Below are 25,823 nucleotides of genomic sequence, written 5' to 3' on the forward strand. Positions count from 1 at the left end.
GTAGGACCCAAGTGGAGTACGTGGGACTATTGGTTGGAGCCCAAGGCATACAGCCACAGTCCAGCAGAGTCCAAGCTATCCAGAATATGAAGTCGCCCACTAACCTGTCTGAACTGCGCAGCTTTCTGGGAGTATGTAATTATTCCCGGCAGTTCATTGAGGATTACGCTGAAATAGCAAGGCCCCTCCACAAGCTGCTGCAGAAAGACGTGCCCTTTGAGTGGGGACCTTCCTCAGAACAGGCTGTGATGGAGCTGAAGCGCAGACTCGGTAGTGCGCCGTGCTTGGCCTACCCTGACAAAAATAAGGTCTTCTACCTTGAAGCAGGGTTCTCAGAGCACTGCCTTGGGGCTGCTCTGAGTCAGGAATATGACCAAGAGCGAAGGGTGGTGGCGTATGCCAGTCGAGCCCTGAACCCAGTGGAGCAAAAGTTCTTGGACTGCGAGAAGGCCCTGTTGTCTACGGTCTGGTCAGTAGAACACTTCCGTAGTTATGTAGGGGGACAAAAGATCATCATCGAAACCTGCCACCAACCTGTGACATTCCTGCATAGCCAGAGACTGAAAGCGGGCAGGGTGTCAAATAGCAGGATTGTGGCATGGATGATGGCCCTACAAGGCTATGAGATAGAGGTACGTTATGCACAGAGCAAGAAAATGTACCTGGGACAGGGCCTGGCTTTGGGCCAAGTGTGTCACGGCTGTGACACTGACATGGAAGCTCCAGAAACAATTCCCGCTGCTGAGCTACCGAACAATCACCGGTACTACGATGAAAACGTGGGCCAGGGCTTACCCATGGCCTATGTTGACGGTTGCTCTTTTCGCCACGAACAGCAGGTGCTAGCAGGGGTAGGAGTAGTCTGGCAAGACAATACTCCCTGTGGGCCGACCCGCTATAAGCTAGGACCAAAGACTAGTCAGTATGCGGAAGTAGCTGGGGTGCTGATCACCCTCCAGCAGGCCCTGACAAATGGCCTTAAACAATTTGTCATCTGTAGTGACTCGAACTACGCCCGACATAGCTTCGTGTCCCATCTTCCGTATTGGAAGGGTACCGGCATGAAAAATGCCCGGGGCAAGGAAGTAAAGAACAAAGAGTTGTTCCTGGCCAGTGACAAGCTCACGACCGAGGCTGGAATGATGGTTTACTGGAGGAAGGTGAAGGGACACTCCCAGGTGAAGGGACCCGACAAAGACGGGAATGATGAGGCCGACCGGCTGGCTAAATCTGGCTCCTTAGAGGGTGAACCCTGGCAGTTCCAGCAGGAATGGCTACCCCCAGAAACCGTGGCTGAGGTCAAGGCGGTCACCCGAAGCAGGGCTAGACAGGATGTCGGAGCTGACCCTCAATCTGTAGTGCTTGGGTCACAGGGTTTTAACACCGATCTTGCGGAAATGCAGAAACAGGACCCAGCAATTGGGCTAATGTATCAGCATATCGCTGACCCAGTGCGTCAACCTCTTTCGGAGCAGGTGCTGAGCCAGTCTCCAGAGCTGAAGGAGCTGGCAGAGGTGAAAGACAACCTAAAAATTATAAAGGGGTTGTTGGTTTGTGTACCAGTTGCACAAGGTGTCCCAAAGTGGGTAGTTCCCCGCTGCCATCGGGGGGTCATGATCCAACACGCTCATGACGAGCCCTGTGGGGGTCACCGGGGAATCAAGGCCACGTACGACACTATCCAGCAGGTGGCATTCTGGCCTCACATGGGCCAAGACATCGCCGCGTATGTAAAGGGGTGTCTGACGTGTAGCCAGTTCCAACCATCACGGCCCTTGCACCGTGCACCACTCCAGAAAAAGGGCATGACATTCCCCTGGTCCAATCTACAAATGGATTGGGTGGGGCCGCTGGTGAGGTCATCCAGAGGGAACAAATATTTCCTCACGGTTACGTGTGCATTCACAAAATGGATTGAGTGCCTCCCAGCACCCAACGACACGGCAGAGACAACTGCAGTGCTGTTGGTGAACCATGTGTTCAGTCGATGGGGACTCCCCCTGACCGTGGACTCGGATCGGGGAACCCATTTCACAGCTACAGTAATGGCAACCCTGTGGAATATGCTTGGGGTCAAGGCCCAGTTGCATATCTCCTACCACCCTCAATCCTCGGGCCAGGCAGAAAGGGCAAACCGAACGGTGGTTAGTATGCTCAAAAAGTTTGTCTCCACCAGCAGTAGGGACTGGGACATTAAGCTGCCCCTGGTTCTGATGGCCATCCGAGCCACGCCCCATTGCTCTACGGGGGTGCCACCTTTTGAGATGATGACAGGTCGGAAGATGACTCTTCCCCTACACTGTCTTTATGGGGTGGAGGACCTGAGCACGACGGGGGCTGCTACGGCCCATCAGTATGTGTCAGCAAGCACATCTGCAGGCAACCTTTGCTTTTGCCCAGAACAATCTGGGAAGGAGTGCAGAGGGTAGGAAAGCATACTATGACCGAAAGGCAGTTAACCAGGAACTCCAAGTAAGAGACAAGGTCCTGTACTTCCAATTTGCCAAACCCACAGGGGTGGCCCGGAAATTCTTACCCAGTTGGACAGGACCCCACGAGATTGTCGATAAGGTATCACCGGTAGCTTATCGAATTCGGATTGAAAAAGGAAGGCAATCTCTGGTCTATAAGTGGGTGCATCGCAACCACCTCCGGTTGTATCGCCCACCTCAAATGGCGCCGGAGGACACAGAATAGGGTTAAAAGTCTAAACCCGATCAAGAGGGGGGTGCCCCTTTGTAGCTGCAGGTAGTTAGGTACTGTAGTGTAGGTCCTCCTAGGAAAATATATTCAAAATTATAGTGGAACTGTACCATGTGCCTCATCTGTGTTCCAGAATGGGAATCCTAAAACTGCCACGGCTGGTCCTGACAGTGCTGTGGATCGCTTCGACACAGCCCCTTGAAGTTGTGGAACCCGGTCCTCCTACCGGCATAGTCCTGCAGGACGCTCCCGGATTGTTGTTAACAAATTGCAGAACATATACTCAGCGAGTGTATGTGCGGCTGGACCCAAGTGATGTGTTTCGGAAGCACATCAACATGAACAGTAGGGTGTCCCATCATGGCAGGCAGTGGGCTAAGGATGCTGTATGGCATGCCCAGCTAGACACTATACACATGCTCCGCCAGCTGAGGAAGGCAACAGTCAGCCAGGAGGAGATGACAGGCCTCAGCCGCCCCAAAAGGTTCTTGGGGGGTCTGATTGCTGCGGCCTCCGCCGTGGGCTCGCTATTTTCAGCTGGTCTGTTTGCTGCTTACACTGTCACCCTGACCACCCTGAGAAGGCAGGTGTCTGGGTTACTTAAGGAAATGCCAGAAATTCAGGACAGGCTGTATCAACAGCAGCAGCGGCTGGAAAGCCTAGGGAAAACCTTACAGGGCACAATATTAGCAGTAAACCTTCATGCAGCAGTGTTAAATAACACCCTCCACACCGTGGGCAGGATTGTCGACGTGTTACAGTGGGATTATGCTTACGTGCAACAGGTCAGGATGCTGATGCAGGATTTGCTTAGGGAGCTTAGTGCCAAGATAACTAGCTTAGCCATGGGACAGATTCCAACTTACTTGCTTCCACTGTCCTTAGTAGAAGAAGTACTTAGGACAACCACTTCTGAGATGGTGCAGCCATTACAGGTACATTTTGCATACAGTCTAGGCAGTGCCATTCCTATACATGTCAACCCTGAAGCCAAGGAAATAGGTTTCCTGTTGAACCTTCCCATCGTGAGTGGCAAGGATATCTATAGACTCAAGTCTATATCGAACGTTGGCTTCTGGAGGGGGGACATGCATGTGAAGTTGACCACCCCACCGCTCGTAGCTTACCAGGAGGATGATCCAAATTTGTATCTTGTTCCAAACCTGGAACTGTGTATATCAACCAAGGATATCCACTGGGTATGCCCAAGTAAGCCATTCCTTAGGGACACAACTCAGAGGTTGTGTGGTATCAGAAAGGGGGCTGCCACTGAAAAGTGTAAAGCCACAGTGACGAGCAAAAGTGAGGTTAACGAACCCCAGGTTGAGCAGGTGGGAAAGAAATGGCTGGTCAGCACACCACAGTTAACGGTTACAATAACATATGACAGGCATGATACAGCTACCGAAGTGCAGCTACCCAACCAAACAGTTTTTCTACAAGTTCCTGAAGGAGCGATAGTGCATCTCAACGATTTAGCACTGTATCACCTGGAGTCAGAACTATACGAAACGGAACTCGAGATTGTGGACGCTTTCAGAGGACACGGCATTGACTTGGATGAGAGAATCCAAGAGACAGTAAGTCTTGAGGGTGTACAGGTAGTCGAATTTGTTCTTAACGACACAAACTTAAAAACTACACTGGTAGGTCCCAAGCACAGTCGTTGTGGATCCTCTGGGGCGCTAGGAACAATAAACGTGGTCATCTTGACACTGCTGCTGGGTAGCTGGATCATGGCTGGGGTAATGTGTTGGATGCTGTTCTCTTGTATCAAAGCCTTGCGGGGTAGTTTGAATGAGACAAAGGGAGCAATGGTTTATCACCGAAATCAGGTAACCACTCCCAAACGTCTGCCTGCTGCAGAGCTATCCGATACTGATAGTGAACTGCCGGAAGTTTAAGGTCTAGAGCTAATGATGATGCCCAATGCCTCATTCCTAGGTACCTTATAACTGAGAGCAGGTATACGCAACGTTCTTTCCAACACTATTTCCTGTACAAATTCTCGAGAGGTAATGTGAATATTGGGTGGTAGAATCCACCGTGGTACAACAAACATCACTTAACTCTGTTTTTGTTTTGAAGGCAACAACGCCTCAGGACCTCGTGACCTTCAAAAAGGGGGGATATGTAGCGGCAATGCTTGTTAATAAGACAGAATTAAGCGTTGGTATGCTCCTAAAGGAGGCCCCATCTCACCCTCCATCTCTGTGGTGCAGCCACAGAGAAAGAATTCATGCAAGCTGATTTAAGATGTTTTTCTTTTGATAAGAAGCAAGCTCCCAGACGGGGATGCAATTAGCTAAGCCTGGCTATAATGATCAATGGTCATCCACTGGCGCCTATCTGTCTAGGGAGTGCCGAATGGACATCTGGACTGCATTTCTAAGTGTCAAGAGTAAGTGACTTATATCTCACCTTGACCAACCAATCAGGGACTGGCAGGGCGTGGTAATACCACGTGGGTCTCCAATGCCCGCCAAACTCTCAACCAATCAGCACACATCTGGGTCTTGATCAAAAAGGGAGCGCAAGCTCAGTTCTGGGCTCTCCTTGGCCATTTTCGCGCATCCTCAGAGACAATCACGTGACAACTGCTGTTGTCTGCAAAAGGACTTGGACTTTGTTCTAAGCGCGAGGCCGAGGATCCCGTACGTATTCAGAATTCTACCAACGTGAATGCTCCGCTTGATCAACGGCAGCCTACAGTTGGACCCTCGTCGACAACCTGAATAGCTTATTCAGAAGCAGCGCTGGACCGGGAACGAACCAGCTTCTTCCCAGGCAAAAGAGTGACTTGTGAGGACTCGCGGTCACACTCTGTGCATAGAGACTTTCTACTAGCCAGCCGGACTGCTGGTAGATCCCCTCGGAGCAACGACTGCCCTGCGCGCCGCAGTCAGATTCCTCCGGCCTTCCTACTCCGAGCTGCACCTCGACTGGTTGGCCGGTAGCCAGAGGACGCCGACACAACGCCCATTGGACAACCGCTGCAACAGAGCCTGTCAGCTGGTTTGGTGTTCGTGCCGGGAAATTCCAAATCCAAACACAGTGGATAAGTAAACCCCATGTTCTACATTGCGTCTCGAGAATTTAATTGTACCTCAACACAAGTTGTTATCAATTTAATTCATGAGTAATGTATTTACTTCCGAGTTTAGAGTAACAGTGGGTAATAACACTGATTAGCGATTTGGTAACCGAACGATATATATTGACATATATTCTCTGTTGTGTATCTCTTTGTGTTTGCATCTCTTCGAGATTATATACCTTGTATATTGATAACCCTCACAGTAAGGTCTGCCGCTCGTATCCAGGCAGACTAGTATATGTTTGGTGCACAGTTTATATTAATAAATGTATCTCGTGTATTGAACCCGTGTGTGTGCGTTGTTAGTTGTTCTGACGATTGATTTTCTAAAAGCCCCAACGAACAACCTCGTGATTACTGCTACAATTGATAATTGTCTCAGTAAACCCATCAAACCACTACACTATCAAGACCAGCCATACACAGTACAGTTTATGTACATACAGTAATGTTTATGTTCCTAAATTAATATCGTTTATGACCTTCAGATGCGTTATGCTCCTCTTCTTTTTATGCTCAGCTACTAAAATTTCCCTTTAGTGGTAAAATTCCATATAAATATTCAAAACTAAGCGGATTGAAATGTGCACAGTAAAGACATTAGATGATGAAATCTTTTCACTACCAACCAATGCACCACGAGTGCCCCTGTCGGTCATTTTGGCCAGCCAATCACTTACCGCGGTGCCCTACGGTGCCCTGCGGGTTGGTTACTGTACCACGGGTTTTTACCGCTCATTTTGAATGGCTGCATCTGTAGGTTGTCTCTCGCAGTGTTCAGGAATTGCATTCCGAAACTGAGTCAGATCAAAAGTTGTAAGAAAAGCACCTATGGTGTCGGTTCTAACAGCTTTATTGATTCGATGTTAAAGGCCGGAAATGGGGCACAAGACACGCGACCGCAAAAAGCGTCGCCATCTGCTTCCAGCTGCAAAATGCCGTTTGCGGAAGCTGAAGCATTTGAACTTGAACTTTATTGCCATATGTAACCGGTACTGGTACAATGGAATTCTTACTTACAGAAGGTCTCTCGATTGTAAAACAAGTGTAAAAAACAAGACAAAGTGCAAACAGTGCATCAAGACAATGTACAAACAAACAATAGACAATGTGCAAGTAAACATGTAGACATTTCTTTCCAAGGCAGCGGGTACAAGCGATCTCGCGTTTTTAAACCACCAGGAAAAGCAAAAAGGCACTTTTCCTTGCTTGCGCCGGCACACAACGACGTGAGGAGGACACCGTAGTCAGCAGGATTCGAACTTGCGCGGGGAGACCCCAATGGATTTCTAGTCCATTGCCTTAACCACTCGGACACGACTACAGCGAGCGCCGCCATTGCTGCGTTCTTGCTACAATCTCACATGGATCGCGAGGCGCCGGCGGAAACCTTTTTCAAAGTCGTTCTCCATTAAAAAAAAAACTTTTCCAAAATACAAGCCTTGCAGACAGACACACCTCAGAGGACTTAAGGGTTGCTTCATGTGGGAATGATAAAGTCTCCCCGTCCGGACAGGAAAATGGCACTTTGTTAGACACAAAAAAACAATCAACAACAGACAAATGTCTACAAGCATTTTAGAAGCCGCTCTTGAAATAGCTCTTACATTCGTGTTAGACGCAGGAATCGCCTTTTTATTGACGCTCTTACGAACGCCATGGAAAGCAAAACAAAGCAAAGCAGAGCAGAACAAAACGAACAAAATAAAACCCTCACGTCCTGCACTTGAATATAATGCCATTACGTTCCGAAGCGGTATTGGACGTCATCCTAGCACTGCAACCCGGGGCGTACGGTATATGGGAACGAGCACACGTCACGAATTGTCTCTAATCACTCTCTGCACTGTAAGGCGCCTTGAAGCGTGCACCCTCAGCATTCATCTTTGCGCATCTGTGAAAGGTAAACTCTTGAGCAAACTCTGAACCAGACACTCAAACTCCAGCTAGCATTAGGGGTAGCATTCCCACGCTACTTGAACACTTTGTTTACGCTCAGTGCTGGATTTTGGGAACTTTAGGACGAGTGGGACTTTTCTTCTATCTGTCAATTCGTTTTGTTTTGGAGACTCTTGGCTGTCTGTGTTGTATAGTGCAGCTTAAATAAAACGTTTTCGAAAACTGTGCCGGCTCAAAAGTTGTAAGAAATCCTCTCCAGCTCTTTTAAGTCTCTTCAGTTTTGTCATTTAAAGTGAAACTAGATGTATAACTGGAGCCTCACTTATGCAAATGGTGAGGCTCCAGTTCGACATCTAGTTTTACTTTATATGACAGAAGTACGTCAGACTGCGCCGGACTGGGGGATCACTTCCGGTTATTTTTACCATCTTAAACATTTGAAATCCTCCCCTAGGCAATTGTGACACTTCATCTTGGCTCCACCTAGGACACTCTTCAATCTTCCATCACTTCTCTCTTCTCCCGCAACACTCTCGTCTGTCGGTAGTATGTGGCGTCTTTGCATTACCACCAATCTCACCACAGCAAGAAAGCAACAGGTTTTGGCAAGAGAGGAGGAGACTGCCTGGCCCAAACAGGGATCGAACCAGAGACTTTGGCGTCACTAGCACCACGCTCAAACCAACTGAGCTAACAGGCCTTGTTCCCACTGTCCTCTCTGTGCTGCAAAAAATGGAATTCAGGGAAGTTTCTTTTGTCCTTCTTTGAATAGAAAGCCCTGCAATTCAGTGTACGGGCTTTCTCGTGCTGTTTAATGGTTCTTCAAAAATTCAAATTCAAATCCTACACTGGCCTGAAGTGCCCCCCCATTTCACAGCATTTTTCAGCTGATTTAAATGTACCTAAAGGAGAAGCATTATTGAAGACCATCAATTACCAAGAGCTTTTGTCAAAGGTTTTGGTGGTCACTTTTAATGACCACAGAGAGCTATGACCTCGGTTTTACATCTCATCCAAAAGACAGCGCCTTTTTACCACACAGCGTCTCCGTCACTATACTGGGGCATTGGGACCCGCACAGACGTCAGGGTGAGCGTCCCACCGCTGGCTCCATTAACACCGCTTCCAGCTGTAAGCTTTGCTTTTCCCTGTAGGTCATCCTCATCTGAGTACTGACCTGGCTCACAGCTTCTAAGCTTCAGTGGGTTTTCAGTTGCGAGTTGAAAGGGGATGCAAGTGATGGAGCCGCTCGCTGCAAAAGCCACTGCATTGGCCAGGAATCGAACCCGGGCCTCCCGCGTGGCAGGCGAGAATTCTACCACTGAACCACCAATGCACGCTGCAAGGGTCTACCAAAAAGACGCTTTTTTACCACTCTGTGCTGGATGTTGGGTCCCAAGGGAACTTCTGGACGAGTGAGAATTTTCTGCTATCAAAATTTGGTTTCGGAGACTTTTGGCAGCCTACAGATGCAGCCATTCAAAATGCGCGGGCGATACCGCATTATTTTGCGGTACGCTGTACGCAGTCTACCGCAAGCTACCGGTAAATACCGCGAGTTACCGTAAATTCTCCTATAATACGACAAGCAAAATAATAGTATCCGGAATTTCCGCAAGGTGGAGCTAATAAAGCTCAACCTCTCATGTTTGAGCTGTGGCCATCAAAGTCTTTAACGAAGATATTACTAATAGTATTAATAATGAATGACCTTGGACAAGCTGTAAGTGTAAACTCAAAGTATTGCCCTGGTCAACATTCTTTTTTTCATTGACCGTCTTTGTAAAAGTAACACCACAGCATTTTGCAATCACGCATTTGTTTCCAATCATGCAAAGTACAGTAATTTTTGAGAATCGATTCACCATGCCTTTCACATGCTCATAAAAGAGATTGATTTAGGAACATAAACATATTACCGTATGAAAACTGTACTGTATACAGTATGTATATGTATATTTAATGTCTTAACTGTGCCCGTTTAAGTATTGAATATTCATATCTGATTTTACCACTGAAGGGAAATCTTAGTAGCTGAGCATAAAAAGAATAGGAGCATACTGCAACGCGTGTGAAGGCCATAAACGATATTAATTTTGGAACATAAACATAGAGTATATGGCTGGTCTCGGTACTTTAAAGAAAACATACACGAAACATGGTTTCATTATGACCAGAATCGGTCTTGAGATATTTTTAACTTGATTTACAGTATTTGAGAGGTATGTCTTAACACCGATACTACAGTGCTTAAGTACTGCTCACGTATATGTTTCTAGGTTTATATTATGCATTTCATATGGTCAAATTACTTTTGAGCAACTAATAAGAAGCGCGAAACGGTATGCGTTTTAGTTTCGTTTTGTGCTGGGACCCGTGGATTGATTAGAGATATCAAGTACATACAAGTCATTTTTTAAATGTTGTAGTTCGTCTTGAAAAAATGTTACGAGTACATCATCTATCAACAATTACACAGGTTCTGTTTCCATATTGCGGATTTTGGTTACGTAATATTATTTTCTAGATTTCACGTTGTGAATATATGATTTGGGCAAACAGAGCCGCAAAGAAGTACATTATGGGTTGTTGTTGTTTTTTTTGCAGTTTTATCTAGAACAAGCGATGCTTAAACCTTTGTCTGATTCTTGTGAAACTATCCACACGACAGTTACAGTACCTAGGAGTTGACTTCAGTGATGTCACTGATGGGATGTTTCTAAAAATCCATCCTCTGTAAAACGTCTTCTCTAGTTGTCCTGCATATGTATTCGCTAATGAAGCTGTGTGTTCTGAGCCTGGATCTCTACATTTCTGTATGAACCAGCTTAGAGGGCTAAAGACAGCTTGTGTTTAAATTGAGTGTAAGGCAATTTATGCTTCTAAAGTCATGGTCAGCATTTATTATTGTACTGTGCTGTAAACTTGTTCTGTGCCTAGTCACATTATTTTATAGCGTTTTTATAGTGTTATCAAATCCGGTGGCGCTGTGTGTTAGTTTCCTGACTCCCATGTCACATGGTCTGTGATTGAAACCTGTGAAACCGGTTTAATTCGTCACAGCCAGCACTCCGGCAGAGAGGGGGTTGTGCTCGTAAAGTAGAAGCAGGCGAGATTTCCAGCGAAAGACACCTCCCCCCCACCCTCATACGATTCGCATTGTAATTACACATTCTAATTGTATTACACATTGTACACATGCTTAAAAGAGAAGAGAGAAAACGCAAGCCTTCTTCAGGTGTGAGGGTCTTCTGCTCAGAATGAAACGCTAAAATGTAATGTAGGCTCTGAATGGGTTCAATTATGATTTGGGCTTGATTAAGGTCGCTGCCTTTCATCTAAAACCCTACTTGAATCCTTCTAAACTAAAAATCAGTGTTAGTGAGTTCTAAATAAAGAGGTATCCAGGTAACAGTGAAACGGGCGACAGTCTGGGGAGATCGCCCGTTTTCCATGTAAATAGTTCCCTGGTTCCGCACCCCTTGGTGTTTCTCTCGCTCTCTCTCGGGTCACCTGATCATTAGCTCGAAAGATTTCAGTGCTTTGTGTATATTCTAATGGTAGTGGGGGCAGGGTGTGTGGGAACAGGTTTGGTTGAAATTGCATTGGAGATCTATGTTCTTCACACCTGAAACATTTTCTCTGAAAGCATTTTCTTCGCAGTTTAACCGATCTTGTTACAGCATGTTACAGTTTACTATTATTAACCATATTAATTTTAAGTGCTTAATGCCATTTTTTGACCAGGCACGAATATTCTTAAGTCCATATCTTCGCAAGGGAATCAGTGCGAATTGCAATACTAATTAAATTAAAACTACTAACTACTAACTAATACTAATTAAAACAAACCAGAAACGTGTTGTTCTGTCTAATGACATTACAAGTGGAAAGATTACAGATTTTAATCGTCTTTAATTTTGTTATGTTATACATTTTAGAAACGTTTCATCCATACAAACACCACAAAACTATTTTCGATTGTATTTCTGAATAGTATGTTACACTTAGTTCACTGTTTTAAATACATCTAATTAAGAAAGTTAGGTGTTAGCATAAACTATTAGCAATCAATAATATTAAATTTAGCACTGTAATAAGATGTTGCACTTTCCCCCGCATCTTGTAAAAATATATTTTCATTGTTCAAATATACATTAAGTCTGACTATCATATAATAAGTTAAATACAAAACTAAAGAAAAAATAGGGTTAAATATAATTCAAAATATTTTGCTAACAATGTTAACTGTTTATGAATAATAAAATGTATTAACTAAGGAGTAGGATGGCACAGTTGACTATGCAGAACAGGGTATCACGTAGCTTCAACTGGCTGTGATCACTCAGTATGTTGATGGTATTCTGAGTGCTTCCCCTGATGAGGAAACCCACAAGTCTGAGTTGCTTCAGCTTTAGAGTGTCTAATAGAAGCAGTTATGATAAGGCCCTTTTGTGTCTAGCATTGTGAAATTGTAACAGGGCCTGGGTGCAATGTTTTTTACAGGGTGAGCACAACTCTTAACAGATCTGCTTAAGGGGGGAGTGCAGTACAAGGACAAGATTGCCTTGGTTCCCGCAGCAAAAGCCGCCTTTAATAATTTGAAACAAGTTCTCTTACAGGTGCTGAGACTGGGGTTTCCTCAGATGGATCAACCATTCCTTTGTATTATTGCAAGTTGCTGACAGAGGCCACCCAAGGAGCCCGCGAGCAGGTCCTGGAGGCGTGGGGACCACCACCTGAAGGAGGGCACAACCTCATCCCAGGAGAGTGGGTGTGGATCAGGAAATTTCCTTCACAGGTTCTCCAGCCCAGGTGGGACGGACCCTACCAGATCCTGTTGACAACCGAGTCTGCGGTTCGAGTGGAAGGAAAAGATCGCTGGATCCACGCGCCACACTGCCGACGAGCCTCATCCCCATTTACAGACTCAGAAAGAAATCATTTCTGTTTATAAGAATAATTGTTGCTGTAGGACTATGTTCCGCAGGGATTAATGATCATCTCTCCCACAAAGGAGAACATGGAATTAATTCCTTTTTAGGCCTCTCCTATCTGACAGCTAAGAAAACCAACCAAAGTGCCTGCTGGGTGTGTGCCACATTACCCAAATATGTACAGGGAGGACTTCCTATGGGAGCCATTCCTTGGCGTCTCGAGGAAGTCATAGGCATGATCATTTGGAGGGATAATTTAGGAGATTTTAATATGACAAACTATGGGGGGTTGCCATAACACGACGCTCAGTGCTGGATTTTGGGAACTTTAGGACGAGTGGGACTTTTCTTCTATCTGTCAATTCGTTTTGTTTTGGAGACTCTTGGCTGTCTGTGTTGTATAGTGCAGCTTAAATAAAACGTTTTCGAAAACTGTGCCGGCTCAAAAGTTGTAAGAAATCCTCTCCAGCTCTTTTAAGTCTCTTCAGTTTTGTCATTTAAAGTGAAACTAGATGTATAACTGGAGCCTCACTTATGCAAATGGTGAGGCTCCAGTTCGACATCTAGTTTTACTTTATATGACAGAAGTACGTCAGACTGCGCCGGACTGGGGGATCACTTCCGGTTATTTTTACCATCTTAAACATTTGAAATCCTCCCCTAGGCAATTGTGACACTTCATCTTGGCTCCACCTAGGACACTCTTCAATCTTCCATCACTTCTCTCTTCTCCCGCAACACTCTCGTCTGTCGGTAGTATGTGGCGTCTTTGCATTACCACCAATCTCACCACAGCAAGAAAGCAACAGGTTTTGGCAAGAGAGGAGGAGACTGCCTGGCCCAAACAGGGATCGAACCAGAGACTTTGGCGTCACTAGCACCACGCTCAAACCAACTGAGCTAACAGGCCTTGTTCCCACTGTCCTCTCTGTGCTGCAAAAAATGGAATTCAGGGAAGTTTCTTTTGTCCTTCTTTGAATAGAAAGCCCTGCAATTCAGTGTACGGGCTTTCTCGTGCTGTTTAATGGTTCTTCAAAAATTCAAATTCAAATCCTACACTGGCCTGAAGTGCCCCCCCATTTCACAGCATTTTTCAGCTGATTTAAATGTACCTAAAGGAGAAGCATTATTGAAGACCATCAATTACCAAGAGCTTTTGTCAAAGGTTTTGGTGGTCACTTTTAATGACCACAGAGAGCTATGACCTCGGTTTTACATCTCATCCAAAAGACAGCGCCTTTTTACCACACAGCGTCTCCGTCACTATACTGGGGCATTGGGACCCGCACAGACGTCAGGGTGAGCGTCCCACCGCTGGCTCCATTAACACCGCTTCCAGCTGTAAGCTTTGCTTTTCCCTGTAGGTCATCCTCATCTGAGTACTGACCTGGCTCACAGCTTCTAAGCTTCAGTGGGTTTTCAGTTGCGAGTTGAAAGGGGATGCAAGTGATGGAGCCGCTCGCTGCAAAAGCCACTGCATTGGCCAGGAATCGAACCCGGGCCTCCCGCGTGGCAGGCGAGAATTCTACCACTGAACCACCAATGCACGCTGCAAGGGTCTACCAAAAAGACGCTTTTTTACCACTCTGTGCTGGATGTTGGGTCCCAAGGGAACTTCTGGACGAGTGAGAATTTTCTGCTATCAAAATTTGGTTTCGGAGACTTTTGGCAGCCTACAGATGCAGCCATTCAAAATGCGCGGGCGATACCGCATTATTTTGCGGTACGCTGTACGCAGTCTACCGCAAGCTACCGGTAAATACCGCGAGTTACCGTAAATTCTCCTATAATACGACAAGCAAAATAATAGTATCCGGAATTTCCGCAAGGTGGAGCTAATAAAGCTCAACCTCTCATGTTTGAGCTGTGGCCATCAAAGTCTTTAACGAAGATATTACTAATAGTATTAATAATGAATGACCTTGGACAAGCTGTAAGTGTAAACTCAAAGTATTGCCCTGGTCAACATTCTTTTTTTCATTGACCGTCTTTGTAAAAGTAACACCACAGCATTTTGCAATCACGCATTTGTTTCCAATCATGCAAAGTACAGTAATTTTTGAGAATCGATTCACCATGCCTTTCACATGCTCATAAAAGAGATTGATTTAGGAACATAAACATATTACCGTATGAAAACTGTACTGTATACAGTATGTATATGTATATTTAATGTCTTAACTGTGCCCGTTTAAGTATTGAATATTCATATCTGATTTTACCACTGAAGGGAAATCTTAGTAGCTGAGCATAAAAAGAATAGGAGCATACTGCAACGCGTGTGAAGGCCATAAACGATATTAATTTTGGAACATAAACATAGAGTATATGGCTGGTCTCGGTACTTTAAAGAAAACATACACGAAACATGGTTTCATTATGACCAGAATCGGTCTTGAGATATTTTTAACTTGATTTACAGTATTTGAGAGGTATGTCTTAACACCGATACTACAGTGCTTAAGTACTGCTCACGTATATGTTTCTAGGTTTATATTATGCATTTCATATGGTCAAATTACTTTTGAGCAACTAATAAGAAGCGCGAAACGGTATGCGTTTTAGTTTCGTTTTGTGCTGGGACCCGTGGATTGATTAGAGATATCAAGTACATACAAGTCATTTTTTAAATGTTGTAGTTCGTCTTGAAAAAATGTTACGAGTACATCATCTATCAACAATTACACAGGTTCTGTTTCCATATTGCGGATTTTGGTTACGTAATATTATTTTCTAGATTTCACGTTGTGAATATATGATTTGGGCAAACAGAGCCGCAAAGAAGTACATTATGGGTTGTTGTTGTTTTTTTTGCAGTTTTATCTAGAACAAGCGATGCTTAAACCTTTGTCTGATTCTTGTGAAACTATCCACACGACAGTTACAGTACCTAGGAGTTGACTTCAGTGATGTCACTGATGGGATGTTTCTAAAAATCCATCCTCTGTAAAACGTCTTCTCTAGTTGTCCTGCATATGTATTCGCTAATGAAGCTGTGTGTTCTGAGCCTGGATCTCTACATTTCTGTATGAACCAGCTTAGAGGGCTAAAGACAGCTTGTGTTTAAATTGAGTGTAAGGCAATTTATGCTTCTAAAGTCATGGTCAGCATTTATTATTGTACTGTGCTGTAAACTTGTTCTGTGCCTAGTCACATTATTTTATAGCGTTTTTATAGTGTTATCAAATCCGGTGGCGCTGTGTGTTAGTTTCCTGACTCCCATGTCACATGGTCTGTGATTGAAACCTGTGAAACCGGTTTAATTCGTCACAGCCAGCACTCCGGCAGAGAGGGGGTTGTGCTCGTAAAGTAGAAGCAGGCGAGATTTCCAGCGAAAGACACCTCCCCCCCACCCTCATACGATTCGCATTGTAATTACACATTCTAATTGTATTACACATTGTACACATGCTTAAAAGAGAAGAGAGAAAACGCAAGCCTTCTTCAGGTGTGAGGGTCTTCTGCTCAGAATGAAACGCTAAAATGTAATGTAGGCTCTGAATGGGTTCAATTATGATTTGGGCTTGATTAAGGTCGCTGCCTTTCATCTAAAACCCTACTTGAATCCTTCTAAACTAAAAATCAGTGTTAGTGAGTTCTAAATAAAGAGGTATCCAGGTAACAGTGAAACGGGCGACAGTCTGGGGAGATCGCCCGTTTTCCATGTAAATAGTTCCCTGGTTCCGCACCCCTTGGTGTTTCTCTCGCTCTCTCTCGGGTCACCTGATCATTAGCTCGAAAGATTTCAGTGCTTTGTGTATATTCTAATGGTAGTGGGGGCAGGGTGTGTGGGAACAGGTTTGGTTGAAATTGCATTGGAGATCTATGTTCTTCACACCTGAAACATTTTCTCTGAAAGCATTTTCTTCGCAGTTTAACCGATCTTGTTACAGCATGTTACAGTTTACTATTATTAACCATATTAATTTTAAGTGCTTAATGCCATTTTTTGACCAGGCACGAATATTCTTAAGTCCATATCTTCGCAAGGGAATCAGTGCGAATTGCAATACTAATTAAATTAAAACTACTAACTACTAACTAATACTAATTAAAACAAACCAGAAACGTGTTGTTCTGTCTAATGACATTACAAGTGGAAAGATTACAGATTTTAATCGTCTTTAATTTTGTTATGTTATACATTTTAGAAACGTTTCATCCATACAAACACCACAAAACTATTTTCGATTGTATTTCTGAATAGTATGTTACACTTAGTTCACTGTTTTAAATACATCTAATTAAGAAAGTTAGGTGTTAGCATAAACTATTAGCAATCAATAATATTAAATTTAGCACTGTAATAAGATGTTGCACTTTCCCCCGCATCTTGTAAAAATATATTTTCATTGTTCAAATATACATTAAGTCTGACTATCATATAATAAGTTAAATACAAAACTAAAGAAAAAATAGGGTTAAATATAATTCAAAATATTTTGCTAACAATGTTAACTGTTTATGAATAATAAAATGTATTAACTAAGGAGTAGGATGGCACAGTTGTTAGTATGTTTTTTGTTTTGTTTCTTTTTCATAAATACAACAGTAGTACCTGATGTCTCAGTGGCTTTCAAAATTAAATCATGCATGCAAACCTGTGAACTAGAAAGATAACTAAGATATTGTCATGGAAATATAACTATCAAGGAAGCCACAAAAGAGAGTTCTCACCTGAGTAAGGTCTTTATTTCAATATTGCAATATTGGGAGCCCTGCTGCCACTTCGCAAAGTGCAACCAGAGACTCAATTTGTTACAAGCAGTACAGGGTTTTTATAAGACGTTGCGCTGTAAAAAAGTTCAGCACTTGGTCCCTTCTAAAACTTCCCCTTTCTCTAAGAGAAAACAGATTACATCATAGAGCGAGAGAAGAAAAACTAGATTTGTTATTCAAAGCTTATCGGTTACTTTCAGCTAATTCTAATGACCCAGACAGCATATATTGTTTTGGTACATTGTCTTCTAAACTAACCTAAACAGTGTACTTTGTTGACGAACTGTTTTCTAAAATTCTGCACGCACTGTAGCACAGCAGTTACATCCTTGAAATATATTATCTAAAAGCACCAATATATTTTTTTCAAAGCTCTCTACATTTTTAAGAATCAATTTACTTATTAGATTTCCACTTTAATATCCATCCATTTATAATGGTGGCGAAGTGGTTAGCATTGCTATCTTGCAGCTGAAGAAAGATGTGAAGACGGGGGTTTGAATTTAATCCTTTCTGTAGGGGGTTTAGACTTCTAAGTCACAAGCTGGGGTTTATGGCAGGAAAGGGGGTTAACTGATAAGGATTGCAGATGCAAGCTAGGAACCCCCCTGGGTGTAATGTTAAACTGACCATTTGCCCAGAACATCGTAAACTGGCCAAATACCATGAGCCCCCCTCTTTACCATCAGACCGAGTGACGTCAGAAACGGAGAAGAAAACACTATTTAACCCAAAAGTTTGTAACAGTACGTTGAACAATGCTTCGGTTTTGTTGTTTCTTGCGGGAAACAAGACTTCGGCTTTATTGTTCCTTGCATGCAATAAACTCATCTGTTTTACTTCATCTCAGGATCAAGAACCTTATTTCTTCTGTTACAACAAATTTGGCGTAGTCGGCGGATGCTCCAGAAGGCGCAGAACTTCCCATCGGCAGGAGAGACGGTCAGCGCGCACATAACTAAGAGGTAAGGACTCCTCTTTTATTTAAAAGTCCCGACTCTCTCTGACCGATTGGGAAATCTCTGCTCCCTGCGAGAATCGCCCGAGATGACGGAGTAAACGTGAGTTTCTGAATTCCTCTGGCCCGGGGAAGGCACCGGTGTATGTAATGGGTTGGTTGCTGTAAGCCCAGAATTTGGTCTGGCAGGGGTTCCGCGGTATTGTGTACAGGCGTTCGAAGCTGGTGTATGCCTTAATTGCGCGTGGAGTTTTGAACGGGTTTTGGACCCTTACCGTGAAGTTCAGGACTGGTGTGGGTCTTAATTGCACCCGGAGTTCTGAAGGTCAGAACTGGTTTGGGTCTTAATTGCACCCGGAGTTCTGAGGCTCGGGATCGGTGTGGGCCTTAATTGCGCCCGGGGTTCTGGAGCTGAGTGGTGCATTAAATGCACGTATAATCCAGGATTGGTGTGGGCTTTAATTACGCCCGGGGTCCTGAGATTAGCTACGCCTTGATCGTGCACAGATTGGAGTGGCGTGGTTTCTGGCGTGGGTTTTTTTGTTTTAAAGGAAACAGGAGTAGAAGAGATATATGCATGTATGTTTTTGGTGTTTTCCTTGTTTGTGAAATACATATACACACGCACGACACTAACATAAACACACCTCATAATAAAAGAGCAAAGCATTAAGTAGCAGGATTTAAAGGACGTTGAGACCCGAGAATCGCCCTGATTGAGCTCAGTGCGTAAGTCCACCCCGGGGCAAAAGCAGCGATGCTGGCGTTCTGGGGATGGTGAATTACTGATCAAGAAAGGGGGTTTTCGAGGTCTCGTTTCTTACCTGTGAACAGTGCGGTGTAAATCCTCTCTAAAGTCTCTGAGAGGTATTTAGATCCGGAGGTAACAGACGCCCTTGGCTGAATGAGTGCAGGAATGCACAGGTTTTTCAAGTGAAAGCATCCCCCTACTGAATGAGCTGTTACCTCACACACGACAAAAGTAAATCTTAAAGAGACCGAACATGTGCGCTAACTGATGGTTTGAGAAAGTGGTGGAAGGGTCCGTTTAAATATCGGAAAAGTGTAAGTTGACGGAAAAGAAGGAGAAAAATATGGAAAAAGCTATGTTTGTCAGAGGGAATTTGGGGCGAAGACGCCTGTAAAGAAAGCATATGAGTATTGATTGGCAAAAGCACAAGCATGTAGCTCCCACCCTGGTGCACGGCCGGCACCAGTAGTGGCAGATACATGACGAAAAAGAAAGAAATTGGGATGTGACTTAAAAGTGTGTTTACGGGGAAAATAAAAACCCGGAAGAAAATATACTTTACTCGCTACGAAAGAGTATAGAAAATAAAAGCTAAAAGAGGCAGTACAGGAGAATGAGAAACTAAAGAAGGAATTAACTTCTGGTCACGCTGCACTGGTTAATGTGCTGCAGCCAGCGACTAAGTTATATCCTGCTCTCCCACAGGGGAACAAACAGGCAGGAAACGAAAATAATTGGGATCAATTCCCTCAGTGGCCATATGGAGAAGGGGGGTCTGATTGGGATAACACTTGGTATGAGTGTGATAAAGACGGATCAGGGTCTCCCCTGTTAGAGGGAGGGCGCCCGCAGATCTGTACTCTCACTCGAAGTGGGAAAGGACTTGATGTAGCAGGGGCTGGCGCCGTTGATGACAGCGCCACTCTAACACTGTCTCGCACCCCGTCGAGGGGGTCTGCAATCGCACCTACCTTCCCTGATTTCCCCCATACGATCAAATCCAAAACCGTAAGATATTGACCGGTGGGCTAAAGTACCGCACCCGAAATTAGAAATGCAGCGAACCTGGAGTGCGCTTCAGGAATTAAAAGGATTCATGTAGAAGTAAAACAAGAATACAGCACATTGTATTACGAAGAGAAAAATATATTCTCGATGTGTATGTGTGTTTTATGAATTTGTGTGCCGGCATGTATGTGTGTAACTGTGAGTTTTGGTATACTAAATGACGGTGTGAGTGTGTTTAGCCAGCGGGACTGGCTAGAGACGTAACTAAAGAGACTTGACGAAAATCAACTTAAGGAGATTGGAAAATATAAGAGCGTCTGAAACGTATAAGTACAGTACAGGTGGACGTAAAAGTAGTTAAACAGTTTTTGTATTATTATAAATTATTATAAATTGTAATTTATACAATTAGTTGCAATAGTGGAAACAATTTGGTTTTATTCGAATGTCTCGAAACCAGACATGCTGAAACGCTGTAGGTTTAGAATCGAGACTGGGGAGAATAACGTCTTGTGAGAAAATCTGTTTACCTAACGATTAGATCCTGTAAATCCCTTGTAGCCTCCCTAAGTCTGTCCCAGTCCAGTGGATAAAAATGTACTGTTAATGGAGTGTTGGTTTCTCTGTTAGGGGATACTGGAGCACTACTGTCCTGCTTGTTTCACTCCTCTGTTCAACAGTGTACTATAGAGCAATGTATAGGGGAAGATGGCAGGAGGCCACAGGAGTATTGGAACAGCAAGTTTTACTTGCCGAGTACCAGATTTTAATGGGTGGTTTTATTCCAGATCTATTGGGTTGGAATATTATGCATTACAAAGAATGACTATGCAGAACAGGGTATCACGTAGCTTCAACTGGCTGTGATCACTCAGTATGTTGATGGTATTCTGAGTGCTTCCCCTGATGAGGAAACCCACAAGTCTGAGTTGCTTCAGCTTTAGAGTGTCTAATAGAAGCAGTTATGATAAGGCCCTTTTGTGTCTAGCATTGTGAAATTGTAACAGGGCCTGGGTGCAATGTTTTTTACAGGGTGAGCACAACTCTTAACAGATCTGCTTAAGGGGGGAGTGCAGTACAAGGACAAGATTGCCTTGGTTCCCGCAGCAAAAGCCGCCTTTAATAATTTGAAACAAGTTCTCTTACAGGTGCTGAGACTGGGGTTTCCTCAGATGGATCAACCATTCCTTTGTATTATTGCAAGTTGCTGACAGAGGCCACCCAAGGAGCCCGCGAGCAGGTCCTGGAGGCGTGGGGACCACCACCTGAAGGAGGGCACAACCTCATCCCAGGAGAGTGGGTGTGGATCAGGAAATTTCCTTCACAGGTTCTCCAGCCCAGGTGGGACGGACCCTACCAGATCCTGTTGACAACCGAGTCTGCGGTTCGAGTGGAAGGAAAAGATCGCTGGATCCACGCGCCACACTGCCGACGAGCCTCATCCCCATTTACAGACTCAGAAAGAAATCATTTCTGTTTATAAGAATAATTGTTGCTGTAGGACTATGTTCCGCAGGAATTAATGATCATCTCTCCCACAAAGGAGAACATGGAATTAATTCCTTTTTAGGCCTCTCCTATCTGACAGCTAAGAAAACCAACCAAAGTGCCTGCTGGGTGTGTGCCACATTACCCAAATATGTACAGGGAGGACTTCCTATGGGAGCCATTCCTTGGCGTCTCGAGGAAGTCATAGGCATGATCATTTGGAGGGATAATTTAGGAGATTTTAATATGACAAACTATGGGGGGTTGCCATAACACGACTTTAACCTGCACAACATTACAATATCTACAGGAGCGAGGCTTAGAGCCCACGAGTTTCACAGGCTCTTACGCTCCTAAATATAACAGAAGCCATACACCACCATACCTGACTCTCAATAAGGAACGTGAGGGAAACATATGTTTTCAGCACACTAATTGGTCTGCACTTGGTTGGATGGAGTCGTTGCAACCTTACCATCGCTGCAAATATATCCACCTCTACCTTCCAAATTCCAGGATGGGATCGGCACACCCCACAATTCAGTATAAGCTTCTTGTTTTCAGAGGCATGGGGAGCGCCAAACGGAACATCTTTCATTTGTGGAAAACGAGCCTACCCATGGTTGCCAGCCCAGTGGTCTGGCTCATGTTATTTAGGATATGTGGTTCCTCATATCCGTGTTCAAATCCACAGCCCCTTCGGACCTAACCACAGACCACAAAGAAAATTGGCTGATTGGGAATATTATTTAGGTATAATATTTCCACAAGCCGGCATGAACTTTCTGAGTCGAGAGTTAATTCAAATGGCCTCGACTTTAGAAGAATTAGCAAATTCTACCTCATCTAGTCTGAAGGCTGTTAATGATGAGATGGTAGCCCTCAGAACAGTGGCCATGCAGAACCGACTAGCTTTAGATTATGTACTGGCGGCCCAAGGAGGAACTTGTGCAGTAATTGACACTGAATGCTGCACATATATTCCTGATAATTCTGAGCACGTCTCAGATCTGGCCCAACACATTTACAATGAGGGACAGAAATATCAGGACTATTATACTGAAAATTGGGGAATTGGGTCTTGGGTAAAGTCTGTGTTTGGGGCCTGGGGTGGAACCTTTTTATAGTGTGTATCTGTAGGAGTAGTATTGTTTATATGTATAATTGTAATCATCACATTCACAAAAACATGTATCACATCTTGCTATAACCGTGGAACGTACAATGACATGGCAATACATACCTGTTCGCCAAGAAAGGAAAGATCTGCCCTGACATTGTATGTATAAAAATAGGCTACACTGACGTATGCCATATTTTATAAGGGGGGAATGAAGAAAGATGTGAAGACGGGGGTTTGAATTTAATCCTTTCTGTAGGGGGTTTAGACTTCTAAGTCACAAGCTGGGGTTTATGGCAGGAAAGGGGGTTAACTGATAAGGATTGCAGATGCAAGCTAGGAACCCCCCTGGGTGTAATGTTAAACTGACCATTTGCCCAGAACATCGTAAACTGGCCAAATACCATGAACCCCCCTCTTTACCATCAGACCGAGTGACGTCAGAAACGGAGAAGAAAACACTATATAACCCAAAAGTTTGTAACAGTACGTTGAACAATACTTCGGTTTTGTTGTTTCTTGCGGGAAACAAGACTTCGGCTTTATTGTTCCTTGCATGCAATAAACTCATCTGTTTTACTTCATCTCAGGATCAAGAACCTTATTTCTTCTGTTACAACACAGCACTGGGGTCCTAGGTTCAATTCCTGCCATCCTGTGTGTGAGGGGTTTACATGTTCTCTCTGGGTTAGATGGTTTTTCTCCATATGTGTGATATGACTCCCTCTCGCACTCCAAAACATACTGGTAAGTTAATTGGTTTATGGGAAAACTGGCCCTGGCGTGTGTGTGTTTGTGTCTGTCTGTCCTGTGATGGACTGGCGCTATGTCCAGGGTGTATTCTGCCTTGTGTCCTTTGCTTACTGGGATAGGCTCCAAATCCTCTGTACTGGATAAAGAGATTAGAAATGGATGGAAGTAAAGGCACTGTGTGGATGGAACTATACACAGTGTTAGAAACCCACGATGAAATGGCAGCATCTCACTGAGAATAAAATATTTTATAGTGCTGGCTTAAGGAAACCTTTCCACCTTTCCACCTCTCTTGCACATCAGTATCCATACCTAGTTATTTAAACAAATTGCCTCTAATTATAAACATCTTAATATGCTGGCTCTGTGGATCCGCATCAGCAATGTTTGCCCATTCCTTCAATTCATGTGCATCCAACACACAGTTCAATGCCAGCACCTACACATAATCTAAAATACAATCCTTATTTCAGTATCTATGTAAACATATAGTCTGTTAACTTCATCATCTTCATCAAAAGTATGCCTAACCCCATTAGGAAGTGTTCTTGTTATAAGTGTATTCCTCAGCTTTCCCCAAATTATCTTCTTCTTGCCAACATCTCTAGTCTTTTATCCTGCAATAACTCAGCCAACACTTAAATCTCCAAAAGCTGCTTGTGTTAATTTCTTTAAATCACAAATATCATGTGTAAATACTGGCCATGTAATACTCTGCATTGTGGAATAATAGTTTATTTTAAAGGGAACTAGAGAAATCAAGAAAGGCTTTTTTCTAGAATTAATAAATGCACATCCTGTTCACTGGGGAAATTAAGTCCACACCGAGCAATCTTCAATATGTTCAGAATATGACGGCAAGAATCCTATCAGGGATGCATTACACCTGTTTTCAAGTCCTTGCACTGGTTACCTATCAGATTTCGAGTCAACTTCAAAATCCTTATCCTCCTTATATACTGTCCTACAACTGTTATTATTGATCACCGAATTATTGTACTTGACATGACTTCATTCAGCCTTTCCTGAACGTCTATGACAGGCAGAGAGAGTGCTGTTTCTGGTGCGATCTTTTGCAGCTGACATTTCACTGTTTTAAACGAACAAGAAATTAGATTGCTCATAAATCAGTTATTCTATATAAACACAGCGTAATTGCCCTCCGAAAATCCTCTTTTTCTTGTTCGTTTTAGAGACCTCGATCGAAACTGATTTTAGATGTCAGAAAGGATTTATTTTCTCTGTATTTCCTACATTGCTTTGTCGAGATTTTAACTTTATATCTAACTTTATATCTAGGCTCAGATTTCAACTATAAATCGTACAGTAATTAATAGCAGTAAATACTGATGTTTTGCGCCCTCTTACCACAAAAATATATGTTTTGTAGCTAGGATTAACTTTATTTCGTACGCGTAGCTACTCCGATTCAGACACCGAACAGTTAAAGATGGCGGCAAATCAGACACCCAGAGGGGGGAGGGGGGGGGCGTCTTCTCGCCTCCATAACTAAAATGCCAAATAGGAGTGGCTTAAGCGACATACACAGTCGTGTAACTGACAGATTGAGGTAGCCTATCGTGTAAATTTCGCTTTGTTGCTGATAGGTTAAGCTTTCGAAACTCTGCCCCAAAGTCATGTGACTGATTTTTCGCCCTGTTTCGTTGGTTAAACGCAATGATCACAAGCACCACCATGGTAACTGGGATGTGTAGTTTTTAATTCCGTTTGAATTATAACTGTACGTACTGTCTTCATATTTGGCCAGGGCTTTAAAGAGAAGGCGTGCCAAAAAATTTCGGTGCCGTCGTCTCCGCTTTAAAGGTACCCCCGTGCTGGAAGAATTTGACCTCGGAACGTTTGCCCAGCGTAGTTATAGTGGACATAAAAACAAGAGTTCGCTGGCATTATATCCTAGAAGACACAGACCGGCACCAGACCGGTAAATGCTTGATGAACTAGGGATTGGACAGTTTCCAAGTGCTTGTACAATCGATGGAAATGTTCAAATAAATGTGCAAAAGAAATAAAATAATCATTTATTTCTTTATCATATTGGCTAGCTAATGTCCTCTCTTTGCTAGTTAGTGGCTGTGTTTCTGCGTTGGGTAGCAACGGGTGACTGTTCTCAGGCGGAAGATGTAAACAGCTTAATTTTCATGTTAAATAATTTTTAAAAATTAAAATTCATTCTATACAGCAATCACATATTTGGGTACTGTTTCATAAAACTTTCATGCTTAAAATGTTTAGGGAGAAATGGAAGACTGGTGTGTATTTTTTCTTTAAACTATCAAGACCAGCCATACACAGTACAGTTTATGTACATACAGTAATGTTTATGTTCCTAAATTAATATCGTTTATGACCTTCAGATGCGTTATGCTCCT

At 43.7% G+C, this 25,823-nt stretch overlaps 2 non-coding genes across 2 annotated transcripts; both read right to left on the minus strand.

Moving 5' to 3' along the window:
• Positions 1-8,964: 8,964 nt before the first annotated feature.
• Positions 8,965-9,035, minus strand: trnag-gcc (transfer RNA glycine (anticodon GCC)). The gene has a single exon. It is a non-coding gene; the product is annotated as a tRNA-Gly (tRNA).
• Positions 9,036-14,111: 5,076 nt separating this feature from the next.
• Positions 14,112-14,182, minus strand: trnag-gcc (transfer RNA glycine (anticodon GCC)). Its single transcript has one exon. It is a non-coding gene; the product is annotated as a tRNA-Gly (tRNA).
• Between the last annotated feature and the right edge of the window lie 11,641 nt (positions 14,183-25,823).

Source organism: Atractosteus spatula, assembly GCF_055471065.1.
Source record: "Atractosteus spatula isolate fAtrSpa1 chromosome 16 unlocalized genomic scaffold, fAtrSpa1.hap1 SUPER_16_unloc_1, whole genome shotgun sequence".
Taxonomy (NCBI): domain Eukaryota; kingdom Metazoa; phylum Chordata; class Actinopteri; order Semionotiformes; family Lepisosteidae; genus Atractosteus; species Atractosteus spatula.